The 12,489-nt window shown below is 37.9% G+C and overlaps 1 protein-coding gene across 5 annotated transcripts in view; it reads left to right on the top strand.

The window, feature by feature from the left end:
- The window catches only part of CACNA2D1 (calcium voltage-gated channel auxiliary subunit alpha2delta 1), a 495,461-nt gene that overhangs the window by 182,668 nt on the left and 300,304 nt on the right, over positions 1-12,489 (top strand). The gene's annotated exons all lie outside the window — the stretch shown is intronic.

Genomic DNA, 12,489 nt, shown 5'->3' with positions numbered 1-12,489 from the left:
ACAGTTTTCCAGTATGCCAATCCTATGTGCCCTCTCTCCTGATTATTCTTAGTGAAAGATTTAAAATCTCATTGTTTTCTGATATCACAACAGCAACTATTTTAGGTGCTAGTACACTGACCATTATTATATAAACCCTTTAAAGATGTGGAAATTCTGTGGATGGCACAAGCCGGTGGTGTTTCTGGCTATGTTTAATATTGTTCAGGAACTTCTTATTGCCTCATGGCATTGAGAGATGGGAGATATGGAAGAATATGAGAGATCAACATTCTTTATTACATCCCATGCCTTAATGAAAATTTTTGAATTCTGTATATGTGCTGCCAAAGCGAGCGCCGAAGATTTTTGAATTCAAAGGGAGATAACTGACTTGTTATGTTTCTTAGGACTTCTCCTTATTGTTCCTGTCTCAAGACATAGATAAATATGTGTAGCAGACTTTCTTAACATTTAAAAATATCTGGGAAAATGATGGTTAAAAATGATATAAATCGAGTCCTGAGATATTCTTGTGGTAAAGTGGGAAGTGAGTTTTGATTGCCATGATAGTCTTGGGAAAAAAAAATGATAGTGCTGGGAATCAAAATTTCAAATGATAGGTATTGGAAATTATCAGTGAACCATAGATCTTTTTAAGAAGACAAGAATATGCAAAAAAGCCAATACTTAATTTCCTAGAAGAATGCTGTGTACTGAAAACAGAATGCTGAATATGAAATTAAGTTAAAATGTCTTATTGTAGTGTTAGAAATTGATATTTATGCAAATGTTAGATCTGTGACACATTAACTCATTGTTTAAGCAAGAACAGTTAACGTTTAGACTCATTCTGTAATAGTGATCACCCTCTAACTGTGGGGCCCTAACAATTACTTTGTCCTAAGTTACATGATAAGGTAAAGAGGAGAATAATCTTTAGGATATATCAGTAGGCAATGGTAAGTCTTATTTATATGGTATTTAAGAAACAAATTACCTGCCCCTTATGAGCGTTCATTTGTATAGGCCCAGCTCTGACTTCTCTTTTTCTCTCCTCATGTAATATTTTCCCTAAAGATTATTTATTTATTTTGAGAGAGAGAGAGAGGCAGAGAGAGAAAATCCTAAGCAGGATTCACACTGTCAGCACAGAGCCCAGTGTGGGGCTTGAACCCATAAACTGTGAGATCATGACCTGAGCTGAAACCAAGAGTCAGGTACTCAACTGGCTGGGCCACCCAGGCACCTCTCCACATATTTTCAAGCTTCATTATTACAGGAAAAGTGTAGAGATTGTTTTGCTGGTTGCCTACTCACTACTCATTCCATACTTACCCCCTTCTCAAAGCTCCCCTACCATACTAATCATAAAATTTAGGTTGGATTGATGCTAGGTCCAGCTGCATGAGTGGGTTCTGATGGTTTGGAACCAACTTACTTCAGGATTGGAGATAAAATCTGCCAAAACCAATCAGCACAGGATTCCTGCTTGATTATAGAGTTAAGTTCAGGAATATTGTTTGATAATTAGGAGCATGTTACCCTTACTCTTCCACAGGCTAAAAAGCAAGGATGATTTCAGCTCTCTTTCTAGCCATTGTGCAACCATGAAGTTGGCAAAGCTGAAGATGATGTGCTAAATATAACACCAGCACATGAAGTTGGTCAGAGCCAAGGACATGTCTTTTCTTTCTTTAACACGGCAAAATCCATCTTTCATGATCTGGCTCTTGCACACCTTTTCAGCCTCATCTCCAATCTATTCCCTGCTGTACTCTTAACCCAGCTGTGTGTTCCTGTGAAGAATTCCCAGATTGTCCCATGCTCTAATTTCTCCCAAATTCTTTTTTCTCCTGTAAGTCCTTATCTAGAATCCTTTAATCATGCTGCTTGAGTGCCTGTCTACCATATATTATTTATGATTCAAGCCTAGGGTAACTGTCTGCTATCGTTTAAATGTTAGTGAGCTCCCAAAATTTATATGTTGAAACTTTAAAAAAAATTTTTTTTAATGTTTTTATTTATTTTTGAGACAGAGAGAGACAGAGCATTAGCAGGGGAGGGGCAGAGATGGAGGGAGACACAGAATCCAAAGCAGGCTCCAGGCTCTGAGCTGTCAGCACAGAGCCCGATGTGGGGCTCGAACTCCCGGACTGTGAGATCATGCCCTGAGCTGAAGTCGGACGCCCAACCGACTGAGCCACCCAGGCGCCCCATGTTGAAACTTAAACCTAATGACTCATGTGATGGTATCAGAAGGTGAGATGGGGTGGTGATGACATCATGAAAATGTAGCCCTTGATCAGTGTTCTTACAAAAGAGGCCCAAGAGAGCTCTCTTGTTTCTTCTGCATATAAAGTTACAGTGAAAAGATGTCCCTAGACAACCTCACAAGAAACAGAGGTTGCCAGGCACCACAGTCTTTGATGTCTCAGCCTCTATAACCATAAGAGATAAGGTGTTTTTTTTTTTAATGTTTGTTTATGTTAGAGAGAGAGAGAGAGCGTGCGCGCGCACACGCGCAGGCGCGTGCGCGAGTTGGGGAGGGGCAGAGAGAGAGGGAGACAGAATCCCAAGTAGGCTCCAGGTTCTCAGCTGTCAGCACAGGGCGCGACGTTGGACTCCAACCCACAAATCATGAGATCATGACTTGAGCTGAAGTTGGACTCTCAACCAACTGAGCCATCCAGGCGTCCCTAAAGGTTTGTTTAAAAAAAAATTTTTTTTTTTAACGTTTATTCATCTTTGAGAGACAGAGACAGAGCGTGAGCAGGGAAGGGGCAGAGAGAGGGAGGTACAGAATTGGAGGCAGGCTCCAGGCTCCGAGCTGTCAGGACAGAGCCCGACGCGGGGCTTGAACTCACCAACCGTGAGATCATGGCCTGAGCCAAAGTCGGATGCTCAACTGACTGAGCCACCCAGGTGCCCCAAGGTTTGTTTTTTATAAGGCACCCAGTTTATGGTATTTTTGTTATAGCAACCAGAATGGACTAAGACACTGTCTCTTTGAAGTATTTCTTCTATCTTTTACCCCTGTGGCATCTACTGATTACGGCGTTCCTCCTCTGTGCTTCCGTGACACCTTAGAAAGTGGAAAGCCTCTATATTTAATTTTAAGTGAGGATTTTTGGCCTCTCTCTCAAGAGAGCAACCTTAGTATCAATGTTTTTTCATTATTGTGTTCAAGGAACCACCCTTTCTCCTTGCTAGTACTATAGCAGATTTTTTTTAAGTTTTATTTATTTATTTTGAGAGAGAGAGTGCAAGTCGAGGATGGGTGGAGAGACAGAGGGGGAGAGAGAGAATCCCAAGCAGGCTCCACACTGTCAGCACAGAGCCTGATGTGGGGCTTGAGCTCACAAGCTGTAAGATCACGAACTGGGCCAAAACCAATAGCTGGTCATTTAACCGGCTGAGGCACCCAGGTCCCCCACTATAGCAGAGTTTTGGTAGACTGTACCAATACTATTTTTCATAACTGAGTTGGGCAACATTTTGATATTGTGCTCATTTTATGAAACTGATCCAAATAATCATGTTTCAAATGGCATCAAGTGCAAGAAAAATATTACTACCTTGGGTTCACCGTGTCACCTTTGATTTTTGGAAAATGAATCACTTGGTTATTTGAAGTGTTAGCCTGTAAATAGGAAAACATAGATTCTGATCTTCCCTCTTACATTTTCACAATTATGAAAATCCTCTTTTAAATGATTGTGAGAACAAAGTGTTTGGGAAAACAAGTAGCACCAGTCAAATCTGGTCTTAGCTGGGTTTAGTTCCTGTGTGAGCCAGAGAGCTTCCTTGTTTTCTCAGGTCATCAGAAGTGCCCTTGTCCCTGGTTATCAGTCTTCCAAAAGGAAGGCCATTAGAAAAGAGAACTCTCATGGGCAGTGTGTATGGATCCTTGGAAATCTGCCAACAACTTAGGAAAAACAGCCAAAGTGAATGCCTGACTCCTAAGTGGACGTCACTAACCTACTGCACGAAGTACTTCATCACTTATTTCAGTGTGGTTATTATTATTAATACACATGTCATGACCTGTGGCATCTTAGAATCTACAAGAGAGCCTGTGTGACATCTACAGACATTCTTTGCTTGGCCTGCTCAGCATTTTAAAGCGTTAGCTTGGGTGCATTATAAGCTGCTTGGTGTCCGTTGTGTATACCAGGGTCTTTTTACACACTTGTGTTACTGTCTACTTTCATTTCCTGTAAAATAGGAAGTTTGTTGTTTGAAGAGCTTAGGTCTCATCTCTCTCTGTCTCCCACTGTCTGTATAGTTGAATGTATGTATGTATCTGTGCATGTGTGTGTGTGTGTATGTATTTCATAGCGTTCAGATTTGTTCTTTGTACATTCCCTTTCCAAAGTTCAGGATTACTGAATAATGAATGTAGGATGTTAAAACATTAATTAAATTTGTCCCAGGGAAATCTAACAAATTAGATGAAAACAGTCATGGAGGTTCTCTACTTACAGTTAATAATTAAAAAATATATGTTTTTTTCTATCTGATGCCATCAAATCAAGTGAGCCTGTTTCCGTGACCGAGCACCAACATAACTGACACAGGAGTGAATATGTTGCACGGCCGAGCTCAGGGGGCTCTGTGGGGAGCAGCTGGTCCCTCCACTTTTACTTGAAGAGTTATACACTCAAATTGGCTTGAAAATTCTTAGTGTACTTTAATTCCAAATTAGTTAGTTGCTGAAATGTTATTTCATTTGGGGATTGCTCCAAATCCCCATCTTAAAAATCTCCAAGAGATCTACAAGAAGAGAAGGTAAGCTAACATGGTCAGCAGACCTAAACTCCAGCTTGTATTCTGTCCAGTACGTTGTGGCTTCCTGTCTTTTCAAAGCTGGTAATTCTGGTGGACAAGCAGTGGTCCAAGGCAACTGGAAGAAGACCCTAGTGTGGGAGCCTTCTCTTCAGTTATGGGGAAGGGAGGGTAAGTGAAGTTTGCTGATAAACAAAACTGATAGCATTGAGCCAAAAGGGCACCGGAATTCTATCTCACTGTCCCATAAGTATGTGTGTCTCTGTCACCAGCCAAAGATGGTTTTCCCTTTTCATAAAGATCAGAGCTATCTGAATATTCCCCAAAATAAGTTTAAACACTTTTACAGAACAACGTCCAGCTGGAGAAACTTGTACAGGTAATTTCAACTGTTCTGTCAGCTAAAAATCTCTTCTCTCAGCCCTCCTGCCCCCATCCAACATTCTACACACACACACACACACACACACACACACACACACAAGGCTTAAAGAAGGAACTTTATCCTATGCTTATAATTTCTAAAATAAAATTCTTCTCATGCAGTGCTAAAAAATGTTCTGTGATGTTTCTTAGATGTTTTGGTATAAATAAGAGTGTTTTGGTTCATTAAAAATCGTGTATGTTTATGGTACCACTCTTTTTTTTTTAATGTTTATTTATTTTTGAGAGAGAGAGAGAGAGCAAGTGCAAGCAGGGAAGGGGCAGAGAGAGAGGGAGACACAGAATCCAAAGCAGGCTCCAGGCTCTGAGCTGTCAGCACAGAATTGGATGTGGGGCTCGAACCCACAAACTGAGATCATGACCTGAGCAAAAGTCAGATGTTTAACCGACTGAGCCAGTCAGGCGCCCTGGTACCACTCTTTATGACCTGAAAATACATTCACATTCTGCCACAATGTGAGCAGAAGAGTTACACGGTATATTTTTAAAGTGACAAAATATTTGTAAATTAAGTGTATAAATTAATAGCTCTGTATATGCATAAAATGTGAAAGTGTTTATATGTTTAATGCATACTTTAAGATAATGAGTGGTCTGTAGAGTATTTGCTCATTTTGCTTATTTGTATTTACTAGTTTTTTTTCTTTTTCTTTTTTTAAATGTTTATTTATTGTAGAGAGAAACAGAGTGCGAGCCAGGGGAGGGGCGGAGAGAGAGGCAGACACAGAATCCGAAGCAGGCTGCAGGCTCTGAGCTGTCAGAACAGAGCCTGATGCGGGGCTCGAACTCACAAACCCTGAGATCATGACCCGAGCCAAAGTTGGATCCTTAACTTACTGAGCTACCCATGCACCCCACTAGTTTTTTTCTATAATGAACATGAAACACTTATAAAATACATGAATACATTAAGGTGTTTTGTTTTGTTTTGTTTTGTTTTAAAATATAGTGATTGATGAGGGTTCCCAGATACAGAAGCTTAGTGCTCTGAAGGGCTATTATTACTAGGATAACCTGAAATAGGTTTGCCCTGAATGCAATGGGTTCAATATACACAGAGAGTATAAACACCTGACCTTTTAATAAGGTGAGGCCACAAGTGTATATACAGGTGTGTAGAACACATCTATAACATTAAATCAAATGCTTATAAACCATCAAAGAAAATATGTTCAAATATTAACATATAGTTTCTGCTATGCTAAAGAGTGAAGTTATCAGGACTTTTATAAGAAACCATGAGCATGTGTTTCATTCTCTAATGTTGCTAATTTCTCATAAGTGAAAAAGGCAATTTGATCACCTTTTGTTTAAATGAATTTTACATAACTAACAAGGGTTTTCTAAACTCGTGTGTGTGCATGTGTGTGTGTGTGTGTGTGTGTGTGTGTGTGTGTGTTTGGGTTTAGCTGATAAAGAATTTTTAACATGTCAAATTACTGAATATTTAAGAATGCTTATCCTTTAGCAAGATTTGGGGTTCCATTATTATTTATAAAACAAGTATCTTCACCCAATTTTACTACATACAGTTATTCTATTACTGGGCTTTTCCTCCAAACCAAAGAAACACCAAACCACAAAGTTCTGTTCTCCTTGAAAGCCTTTAGAGGTGAATTTCAGTTGTACAGTGGAGACTTTTGCATGAATAGAGAATTATCCAGAGATTTATTTGAGATAAAAACAATCATGCATCATTGCAGGGCTGAGCAAGCTGTAAGCCCAAAGAGATTCAGAGAATTTTGCCTCAACTCTGACTACTGTGATTTGAGTAAGACCATAATCATTGATACTATGAAACATTCATGTTCCGTGGCCCGCGTGAGGTTTGCCATGGAATTGCTGCCCGGGCAACACATTTCATTTCTTTCTTGCATTGCGCGCCGCTCCCTACATTTGAGTGGACGTGCTGGAGGATGCTTCATGCTTTCTTAGAAAATCAGCTTTGAGCCGTTGCTACATTTTCAATTTTATTACACTTTTCCCAAGTGTGAGAGGCAGTAATGATCAAAGATTTTTTTCACATGTATAATTCATATGATTTTGATGGAAAGCACATTGTAATTGTCTGTTGTAGAACATGGTGAAAATTGTACAATTAAAATAATCCTGGTAATTGTGTTTATGTGTGTTACAGTTGGAAAGCTGGGACTGTTAAGGAAAGATTTTGGAAATAGATTTTTCAGAGGCTTTGGTGTTTTGATCTTTGAGCTACTCTTCAACACAGACCTCTAGGGTATACTTTATCAAGCCATCAATTTATGCACTTTACTGACGATGAATTTGTGGGACACTTGTGGTCTGCATTTATGACCATGCAGCCACACCCTTCACAACTTTTAAGGTACTCCTGAAATACTGCTTTGCCTCCTCTCGTTTAGCACTTCATCTAATGTAAGAAATATATGTTATCTATCTCCAGATAAAATCGTGTTTGTGCGTTAATATTTTCTGTTGCCTTGCATTGCATTTTCTTTATTTATTTCTGAGATTTCTTTATATTACTCTGGTGCTTCAGTTTAGCTTTATGTGTTGGCCCCTAGATTCTCCAAAAATTTTTCAATAAATTTTTAAGACCCATTTGAAATAAGCTGATGTCTAAATAAACTTTGAAGAAAAAAAACAGAGAGGTCTTATATAAAGGAATAGGTGTAACTTGATAAGAATCAGGCTTCAGTTTTAACACACACACACACACACTTTTAAACTCAGTGTACTACAAAAACATTAAATTAATAGGATGACTGGTGACATGCCCTGCTCCTGCCACCCATGTGCACATGTGACATTGTGTAGTAAATTACTCATGAATGGCATGGGGAAATATCATGAAAGCTACTCACAATGTACTTATGAAGTCAAATAAGATAACATGTGTTGTAAAAATTTAAATACACTACGCATAGAGGAAATTTGCAAGAGTGGGCACTACATCCAGAATTCCTGGAGCACCTGGGTGGCTCAGTTAAGAGTGGCTCAGGTCATGATCTTATGGTTCACAAGTTCAAGCCCCACATTGGGCTCCGCACTGACAGCACATAGCCTCCTTGGGATTCTCTCTCTCCCTCTCTCTGCCCTTCCCCCACTCACTCTCTCTGTCTTTCTCAAAATAAATAAATTTTAAAAAATTAAAAAAAAATCCAAAGTATTGAAGAACTTTACTTGTATTGGCAATAATTTTCCTTCATGTGACCTTGTTTTTCTGTCGCTATTACCTTTCTTTAATCATGAGCATTCTGTGTTTTATTTCTGGCTTTGTTCCTTATTTAATTTCATTTTCCTTTCATTTCACCTGATGTGAAGACATTTGGCCATGCTATTATTTTACTTGCACGTGGGCTGGAAGCACATCTCTTAGAAGTTCTTCTCTGATTTAGTTTAACCTAAGTTAGGGCTGTTGGTCTACTGTGGAAAAGTAAAACTGTACACATGGAATATGCACATAAAATGTCTGTGAAGACCATTTGGAAATGCAGTTATGATTAACAGTTACAGTAGATTTCTTTGTTTCTCAAGCTCACTTTCTCCCTTTTGTCTTAGGGGATTAGAGAAACCTCTGATAAATAAAAGGATTTGTATGTAAGGTTTGGATACCTCATCCCTTAGTTTCATGAAGGATTTGAATTTAAAGCTGATTAAAATCCTAATAAATGAATATACACAGGAAATATTTATCCATTGAGATAAAAATGGCATTTTTAATAACAAGAATGAACTTTGTGAGATATTTTCCCTGGTGAAGCTCAATGCCTTTGAAAAATAATAAAACCCACAAATTATCTCATTAATGTGCATATTAATTAATGAATAAAAACTCTATTCCCTCTCATTTTAAGATACAAATCAAGGTGAAATATGAAAGGCTTTATACCTCTAAATTAGTCTGTGGAAAAAATAGTGAGCTCAGCCTAGAAAATTCTTGAAAGTCTTTGGTCTTTATTCCCTTTATGAAGCCAGTATGGGATTTCTGGTCACCTTTGAAAATGGAAATTTTGACATTTAAATGCAAGAACTAGGAACCATACTTTTAAAAATTCACAAGCTGGAGCTTAATGTAAATAATTCTATGATTTGGCATCTGGGTTGTATAGAATAAAGGTTAAAGATCTGCGATTTGGTGTCTAACTCTGTGTGTTTGCGTCTGGGCTGAACCAGGTGGTGCTGTGTGAGCGTGTGTGGGTCACGTGGCCTCGAGTGCCTCAGCCTCTGACCTCTGATGCAGAGCATGACACCTTGCTCATGGGTTTATTGTGAGGATTAAAAGAGATATACAAAGAGATACATACGGTGTATAAAACACCGTATTGCTTGGCAACTGGTTGTTATTCAGTAAGGGCTATTTCAATTATAAATTGATAATAATTCCTGGCAATAAAATGAAAATGTTTGGGTCGCTGATATGTTCCAGTTGGAAATGTTTCCTCATTGCAGCAAAAGATTTGAACCAACAGTATGTCTAATATGTATATTTGAAAACCTCTGAAAAATATTGACAAGGTATGAAGTATACTGCAGAATTGACTTTTAAATGATTTTATAGTGAAAACCAGCCAGGATTCTTCTTTCTTCTCTCCTTTGGAAAGGTGTATTATAAATAAAACTTTTTCTTTAGTGGTGCTTGTGGAAGGTGGGATGGTGGAGGGTATATTGAAACAAAATGGAGGGAATCAGTTCAGTTTCCCATGCCATGTTTAAAGGCTTGTGTTTTTTTTTTTTTGTTTGTTTGTTTTTTCTTTTAATTTTTTATTTATTTTTTGAGAGTGAGATAGAGAGCAAGCTGGGGAGGGGCAGAGAGAGAAATCCCAAGCTGACAGCACAGAGCTTGACGTGGGGCTTGAACTCACCAATGGTGAGATCATGACCTGAGCCAAAAACAAGAGTCAGACACTTAACTGACTAAGGCACCCAGGTGCCCCTAAAAGGTTGGTTTTATAATTTAAAAAAAAAAAAAAAATGACCAGAACAGCACAGTTTAAAATATTTTGGTACACAATTTAAATAGATATTGAGATCACACTTATCTATTTAACATATACCAAAATATTTTAGTATCATAACTTTCCGGAGTTGAATATCCAAGTTTTAAATAATTTAAAGATTTACTTGAAAATTTAACTTGTGGTTTTAAAACAAGATTGACTTTTATAGTACAAGAAACTGTTTCCTAACTTTGATACTACATGATTTTAAGGCACGCTCTTAATTTTAATAAAATGTGAATGAAATACAGTTTCATTACTTTTGCAAAGTATTTTTTTTTCTTTTGCAATAAAGTCAATATGAGCCCGACTCAACACTGATTTGGAACATGTGGATGTATATAATACAAAATAAATCAAGAAAAAAAGATCAACACAGTGAGTCCATTTGAAGAAGGAAAATTTTTTGTTTTATATAATGAAAATCCCTCACGTGTTATTTGATTTATTGAATAGGATCTTTTGCATTTGACAGAGGCATGTTCTTTCAGTGATTACTGCTATACATGACTTAATACTAGCTAATATATGAGCAAAAAAAGTCGACTTTATTTAAAAAGATACAACACAAAAAAAATCTTCCTAGGATAAATGAGTGTAAATTACTTAAAATCCACAAATAAAATTCTTTGTCTAACAATAAAATGAAGTAGTTGCAGTGAAGTTGAATATGAAACAAATAAGATGTTTAGTCTAACATGAGAATTACTTGTAGTATCATGGCCACTGTTAACTGTGTTTTAAATTTCTTTAGTTTTACATCTTAGAATATTGTCTGCTGAAGATAATAATGTCTCAGATAGGTTAGATAATTGATTAAAACATTTTGCATTACTGTTTGGGTGTATAGTGTATTACATGCTATTCTATACTATTAATCCATTATTATTCATTCTTGGCAATGAAATTTTCGTTTAACCTTGGTTTAAGGATATTCAAATTCACATAATGTCAATTAATCCCTAATCTAGGTCATGCACTATACTAGCCGTTTTCACTTTTTTTCCCCTTATTCAAGCCTCATAGTAACCTTTTGATGACAGCTTTATCTTCTTTATGAAGATACAAGAATTGAGGGTTTTTGGAGAATTATTTTAGAAACAATATTATTTTGATGCCTAAAATCACTTGAGGAGGTGTCCTCATAATTCTGCTCTTACAGCCCAGGAAATTATATTTTCTCCTGTACCAGGGTTTTCAATACAACAATACTATGAATAGTGAGGCACTCTTCCTCCTAGAGGAATTAAAGAGAATAGCATTTATTTATGCTGATAGCTGGCTGTTATATTTAAATTCATACTGTTGATGTAACCATATTTGCACCAAACCTAGAAATTAATTCCACATATGTGTGCTTGGGCCCAGCTTTAACCCTTCTGACCTTGTCTCCCCCTCCCTTCCCTTCCTTCTATTGTTGGCACAGTGCATGCACAGGCACACAGACACACACATTTATTCTTCCTCTCAGTCTCTCTTTAGTATTCTAGAATGATTAAGAGATTCAGATATGAAAGATGAGATGGTGATGGTACAAGTAGATCTCCTGGGACTCCTTTTGTCATGAATCCCCCAATTGATCCAACAAAGGAAGTATTCCCAGGATGTTTGAAATTGCTTTGTGGGGCTCTGGCTTTTCTTTAGCTGCCTGACCTTAAGCGGGTCTGACCTTAAGCAGCTCCCTGGAGCTCCTGAAGTTCCTGAATTGGTGCAAAATGTAGTCCCGGTCAGCACTTCTTCACAGTGGGCAGAGCAACGCACAGAAAAGAGAAGAGTAATTAGGTCAGAATGTTGAAATACAAAGACATAGTTTTATCTTTTATAAGTAAGAATCTGTTAGTCTAAACCATTAATAAAGCTTATAAAGATGTCTGCTTCATAATCAGGTTAATAACTACTGAGAAAATCTGAAATGTTCATTTCAGTATATGTGTGAGTTATGTCAGTCCTAGTCCTACCATTACATCTTGTGGAATTATTATCCTGAGACCGAAGTATAGCTGTTTTAAGGCCTGATTTGGATCCTTCAGTTTGCGTACTCTTTTTTTTTTTTTTTAAGTTTTTAATGTTTATTTTTGAGACAGAGAGAGACAGAGCATGAACAGGGGAGGGTCAGAGAGAGACAGAGACACAGAATCGGAAGCAGGCTCCAGGCTCTGAGCTGTCAGCACAGAGCCCGACACGGGGCTCGAACTCACAGACCTTGAGATCATGACCTGAGCCGAAGTCGGACGTTTAACTGACTGAGCCACCCAGGCGCCCCCATTTTGCGTACTCTTAATTCAGCTCTATTCTTGAG

The sequence above is a fragment of the Panthera leo genome, chromosome A2 (assembly GCF_018350215.1).
Source record: "Panthera leo isolate Ple1 chromosome A2, P.leo_Ple1_pat1.1, whole genome shotgun sequence".
Lineage (NCBI taxonomy): Eukaryota > Metazoa > Chordata > Mammalia > Carnivora > Felidae > Panthera > Panthera leo.
Note: the sequence above shows the minus strand (reverse complement) of the source record. Positions and strands in the feature narration are given on the sequence as shown.